Genomic DNA, 7,500 nt, shown 5'->3' with positions numbered 1-7,500 from the left:
CATACACACAGATAAACACACACACACATACACATACATACACACAGATAAACACACACACACATACACATACATACACACAGATAAACACACACACACATACACATACATACACACAGATAAACACACACACACATACACATACATACACACAGATAAACACACACACACATACACATACATACACACAGATAAACACACACACACATACACATACATACACACAGATAAACACACACACACATACACATACATACACACAGATAAACACACACACACATACACATACATACACACAGATAAACACACACACACATACACATACATACACACAGATAAACACACACACACATACACATACATACACACAGATAAACACACACACACATACACATACATACACACAGATAAACACACACACACATACACATACATACACACAGATAAACACACACACACATACACATACATACACACAGATAAACACACACACACATACACATACATACACACAGATAAACACACACACACATACACATACATACACACAGATAAACACACACACACATACACATACATACACACAGATAAACACACACACACATACACATACATACACACAGATAAACACACACACACATACACATACATACACACAGATAAACACACACACACATACACATACATACACACAGATAAACACACACACACATACACATACATACACACAGATAAACACACACACACATACACATACATACACACAGATAAACACACACACACATACACATACATACACACAGATAAACACACACACACATACACATACATACACACAGATAAACACACACACACATACACATACATACACACAGATAAACACACACACACATACACATACATACACACAGATAAACACACACACACATACACATACATACACACAGATAAACACACACACACATACACATACATACACACAGATAAACACACACACACATACACATACATACACACAGATAAACACACACACACATACACATACATACACACAGATAAACACACACACACATACACATACATACACACAGATAAACACACACACACATACACATACATACACACAGATAAACACACACACACATACACATACATACACACAGATAAACACACACACACATACACATACATACACACAGATAAACACACACACACATACACATACATACACACAGATAAACACACACACACATACACATACATACACACAGATAAACACACACACACATACACATACATACACACAGATAAACACACACACACATACACATACATACACACAGATAAACACACACACACATACACATACATACACACAGATAAACACACACACACATACACATACATACACACAGATAAACACACACACACATACACATACATACACACAGATAAACACACACACACATACACATACATACACACAGATAAACACACACACACATACACATACATACACACAGATAAACCTGCCTGCCCTGACTGTTTGACTTGCTTCTGTTCTCAACTGTACCTGTCTCAGATCGATCTCTTTCCTCACTATCTCCCTGGGTCCCACCCCCCCACCTTACTAGCTTAAATCCTCCCAAGCAGTTCTAGCAAATGTCCCTGCCAGTATGATAGTCCCCTTCCAATTTAGTTGCAATCCGTCCTTCTTGTACAGGTCACTTCTACCCCAGAAGAGGTTCCAATGATCCAAAAATGTGAATCCTTCTCCCATACACCAGCTCCTCAGCCATGCATTCATCTGCTCTATCCTCCTATTCCTGCCCTCACTAGCTCGTAGCACTGGGAGTAATCCAGATATTACTACCCTTGAGGACTCCTTTTAAAATTTCTGCCTAACAATCTGTAATCTCCCTTCAGAATCTCAACCTTTTCCCTTCCAATGTCGTTGGTTCCAATGTGGACAATAACCTCCTGCTGGCCCCTCTCCCCTGTGAGAACAGTCTGCACTCTCTCTGAGACATCCTTGATCCTGGCACCAGGGAAACAACACAGCATTCTGCTTTTTCTCTGCTGGCCACAGAAACATCTGTCTGTACCTCTGACTACAGAATCCCCTACACAATTGATCTCTTGGAAGCTGACGGACCCTCGTTGCATTCGAGCCAGTCTCAATACCAGAAACTTGGCTGTTTGTGCTACATTCCCCCGAGAATGCATCACCCCCTACATTTTCCAAAACAGCAGAAAACGTAAGATACGAAGGTAAACTGGCCAAAAATATAAAGGAGAATAGTAAAGGCTTTTTTCGGTATGTGAAAAGAAAATAAATGGCTAAGACTAAAATTGGGCCCTTGAAGACAGAAACAGGTGAATTTATTACGGGGAACAAAGAAATAGCAGAAGAGTTGAATTGGTACTTTAGATCTGTCACTGGGCAATCTCCCAGATGTAATAGTGGCTGAAGGACCTGAACTGAAGGGAATTTATATTCGGCAGGGAATGGTGTTGGAGAGACTGTTAGGTCTGAGGGCTGATAAGTCCCCGGAACCTGATGGTCTGCATCCCAGGGTACTGAAGGAGGTGGCTCTAGAAATCGTGGATGCGTTGGTGATTATTTTCCAATGTTCTATAGATTCAGGATCAGTTCCTGCGCATTGGAGGATGGCTAATGTTGTCCCACTTTGTAAGAAAGGAGGGAGAGAGAAAACAGAGAATTATAGATCAGTTAGTCTGACCTCAGTGGTGGGAAAAATGCTGGAGTCAATTATAAAGGACGAAATTACGACACATCTGGATAGCAGTAACAGGATAGGTCAGAGTCAGCATGGATTTATGAAGGGGAAATCATGCTTGATTAATCTTCTGAAATATTTTGAGGATGTAACTCTGAAGATGGACAAGGGATATCCAGTGGATGTAGTATACCTGGACTTTCAGAAAACCTTTGATAAAGTCCCACATAGGAGGTTAGTGAACAAAATTAGGGCACATGGTATTAGGGGCAAAATACTGACATGGATTAAAAATTGGTTGGTCGACAGGAAACAAATAGTGATAAACGGCTCCCTTTCAGAATGGCAGGCGGTGACCAGTGGTGTGTCGCAGGGATCGGTGCTGGGACTGCAGCTTTTTACAATGTACATTAATGATATAGATGAAGGTATTAAAAGTAATATTAGCAAATTTGCTGATGACACAAAGCTGGGTGGCAGGGTGAAATATGAAGAGGATGTTAGGAGAATACAGGGTGACCTGGACAGGCTAGGTGACTGGACACATGCATGGCAGATAAATTGTGGTTATCCACTTTGGTGGCAAGAACAGGAAGGCAGATTACTACCTAAATGGAGTCAGGTTAGGTAAAGGGGCAACACAACGAGATCTAGGTGTTCTTGTACATCAGTCAATGAAAGCAAGCATGCAGGTACATCAGGCAGTGAAGAAAGCTAATAGCAAGCTGGCCTTCATAACAAGAGGAATTGAGTATAGAAGCAAAGAGGTCCTTCTGCAGCTGTACAGGGCCCTGGTGAGACCGCACCTGGAATATTGTGCACAGTTTTGGTCTCCAAATTTGAGGAAAGACATTCTGGCTATTGAGGGAGTGCAGCATAGGTTCACAAGATCAATTCCCGAAATGGCGGGACTATCTTACGCTGAAAGATTGGAGCGATTGGGCTTCTATAAGCTTGAGTTTAGAAGGCTGAGAGGGGATCTGATTGAGGCGTATAAGATTATTAAAGGATTGGACACTCTGGAGGCAGGAAGCATGTTTCACTGATGAGTGAGTCCTGAACCAGAGGACACAGTTTAAAAGTAAGGGGTAGGCCACTTAGAACAGAGTTGAGGAGAAACCTCTTCACCCAGAGAGTGGTCGGTGTATGGAATGCTCTGCCCCAGGAGGCCAAGTCTCTGGATACTTTCAAGAAAGAGATGGATAGAGCTCTTAAGAATAGTGGAATCAAGGGTTATGGGGAAAAGGCAGGAACAGGATACTGATTGAGGATGATCAGCCATGATCATAATGAATGGTGGTGCTGGCTCGAAGGGCAGAATGGCCTACTCCTGCACCTATTGTCTATTGATGTAAGGTAAATTCCTAATGCAACATGATAGTGACATTGTCTAAAGCCAAGGTAATAGTCACTCTGTCTTAAAACATGCTCAGACTGCAGTAGATTCTGTCTCTTCCAGTTGTCTAGACAACAGTGAAGTGTTCAGTTCCCTCTATGGTTAAGATTACAAATTGGGAGCCATGTTTGCCACATTTTATTTTCAGGAAGAGGCAGGTGCAGCCTGAAATTGGTACAACGTGTTTTGCTTAAGTTTCATCCTGAGATTCTCACTCCTTCTGCATCATAACAGCATGTGACAAGCCGATTAAGTGAACGGAGAGCCTTGTTCTCTGCTGATTGGACTGGGACAACTCCAGGTGGGAATGCTGATGGAGAGGAGAGTTCATTTCATCCCTAAAACTGTATTACACTGTTCAGGCGAAGAGGAGTTATCCTGCGGTTGAACTGACTCCATGTGTTTATCTGCTCCCAATTTCATCCAATAGCCATTGTTATGTGAACCCTGCTCACGTTGACTTAACCACTGACACTTGATGGCTCTTGTGGTGCAGTTGCAGCATCCCTACTCTGAATCAGGAGGCCAAAGTTCAAGTTAGGGGAGGCCTTGGCCTAATGGTATTATTGCAAGAGTATTAATCCCCGAGATCCAGGTAATGCTCTGGGGATCCAGGTTCGAGTCCCACCATGGCAGATAATGAAGTTTGAATTCAATAAAAATATGGAATTAAGTGTCTAATGAAACTATTGTTGACTATTGGAAATACCCATCTGGTTCACTAATGTTCTTTAGGGAAAGAAATCCTTATTGGGCCTGGCCTACACATGACTCCAGACCCAGAGCAATGTGGTTGACTCTGAACTGCCCTCTGGGTAATTTCAGATAGGCAATAAATGCTGATCTAGCTAGTGACACCTGCATCACATGAATGAACAAAATAACAAGCTCCACCTGCTCCAGAGGTATGTAAAAGCAGGTGGGTTAGGAAAAGTGGATTCAGTGTCAATGCCACTTGCAGGAGACACTATCAAACCTCTTCTGCTTTCTCATGTCGGACTATTTCCTCACTCCTTCCCGGAAAGGTCTAGTTTTTTGTTTGTGGTGCACAGCAAACCACTCACCTGCCACAAAGCAGTGACAGGTTTCTCAGCTCCCACTACGTCCCAGGTCTGGTCCGAATCAAAAGCTACTCAGGCCTTTAACTGAACAACAATGGGCATTTCCTCAAGAAGACAGATGCACCTTGTGGGATGCAGAATGCTACCACTATTCCTGTTTCTGGGGTTGTGTCTGTGGATCATTGACAGTGGTAAAGGAGCAGCCACAGTGAGTCTTAACAAGAAGAGGTGCTTATTTGAATGGAATTGCAGCTTACTCCAGCTGGCAATAAACTCCATTTTGTTTAGACTGAAGGGGGAGGTGATGGTATAGTGGTAATGTCTTTGATTTAGTCATCACCACCTTACATTAATGAACAGGGGATGTAGATTTGAATCCAACCGTGCAGATGGTGAAATTTGAATTCAATGGAATCGCATACTAAAATCGAACTTAATGATAACAATGTCAATTGTTTCAAAGACCCATCTGCTTCACCATTGACCTTTAGAGAAGGAAACCATGCCACATGATCGCCAGGCAATGACCATCACTAACAAGAAAGAACATACCCATCAGTTTTGAAACCCATGTTCCATGAACAGTAGACACAAAAAGGTAAAAATTAAAGAGTTGGTTAGGCATTGTTGCTGAGACAACTGTCAGACTTAGATGTCCCCTTTGAGATCAAGATCTAATCTGCAGATTTTCCCACCAAAGATTACATGGCATCGTCAAACTAGGTGGAGCTTAATGTAGTCTCCAACATTAACCCTTTCAGACCATTAGCTTTTATAACATCCACTCTGGTGTGAGCCAGTTTATAAAATCATGAGGGGCAGGGATAGGGTGAATAGCGAAGTCTTTTCCCCAGGGTACGGGAGTCCAAAACTAGAGTGGGCATAGGTGAAAGGTGAGAGAGGAAAGATTTAAAAGGGTCCTATGGGGCAACGTTTTCACACAGAGGGTGGTGGTGCAAGTTTGGAACAAGCTGCCAAAGAAATGGTGGAGCCTGGTATAGTTATAACATTGCTGGAAATGTGTTGCTGGAAAAGCGCAGCAGGTCAGGCAGCATCCAGGGAACAGGAGAATCGACGTTTCGGGCATAAGCCCTTCTTCAGGATTCCTGAAGAAGGGCTTATGCCCGAAACGTCGATTCTCCTGTTCCCTCGATGCTGCCTGACCTGCTGCGCTTTTCCAGCAACACATTTCCAGCTCTGATCTCCAGCATCTGCAGACCTCACTTTCTCCTCATAGTTATAACATTTAATAGGCACCTGGATTGTTATATGAATAGGCAGAGTTTAGAGGGATATGGGCCAAATTGCTGGCAAAATGGGACTAGATTAATTTAGGATATCTGGTCAGCATGGACGAGTTGGACCAAATGGCCTTATTCTGTGCTGTACGTCTCTATGACTCTTTGACTCACTGAGGAGGCAAAGGATGTCGCTGAACTTACCCAGAAGGAACCGCAGATCATTGAAATACACAGGCCACAAGCGAGAAATAACAGATTGGGGTGGGCTGGCGGTGGGGCGAGAGGTTCAGCAACAAGGGCAGAATGGTGGCATTCCGTAAGCCCCCACCTCCCTTCCCACTGAGTGGCTGTGAATGAGAGGCCATCCCCTCCCCACTCCACCTCCTCCATCAGTAACCCACAAGCAACACCGATCAGATTTACTTTTCGGGTTTCCCAGATGGCCAGTCCCACACTGCCACTGGGTGAAAACCAGTAGGAGGTAAGATGAGGCCCTTAGGAGGGTACTCATCGCCTCAGAGCTAATTGGGGCAGTGTCGGGGACAATGGGCAAGTCCCCACCAGCCTCCATCTCTCCTGATGAAATGTCCCAGCACTAACAATCTCATCGTGGGGGCAGCGGGATTCCACAAATGCCAGAGTTGAGGCTCCAGTTTATTACTGAAGGACACTATTCTGTCAGAGCTGCTGTTTTAGGATGAGATGTTAAATTGAGGCTCCACCTGCCCTCATACATGTTGAGGTAAAAGATGCCACAGCACTCTTTTGCCATGGAGCAGGGGAGTTATCCTACTGTCCTGATCAATTTGTAATCACTATCATCAAAACAGGTTATTTGATCATTATCACATTGTTGTTTATGGGAGCTTGCAGTGCACCAATTGACTGCTACAAGTGACTAAATTTCCAAAGTGCTTCATTGTATACTTAAGAGGGAAATCAGGAGGGCAAAAAGGGGACATGAGATAGCTTTGGCAAATAGAATTAAGGAGAATCCAAAGGGTTTTTACAAATATATTAAGGACAAAAGGGTAACTAGGGAGAGAATAGGGCCCCTCAAA

The sequence above is a fragment of the Chiloscyllium plagiosum genome, chromosome 19, assembly GCF_004010195.1.
Source record: "Chiloscyllium plagiosum isolate BGI_BamShark_2017 chromosome 19, ASM401019v2, whole genome shotgun sequence".
In the NCBI taxonomy this organism is placed as follows: domain Eukaryota; kingdom Metazoa; phylum Chordata; class Chondrichthyes; order Orectolobiformes; family Hemiscylliidae; genus Chiloscyllium; species Chiloscyllium plagiosum.
Note: the sequence above shows the minus strand (reverse complement) of the source record.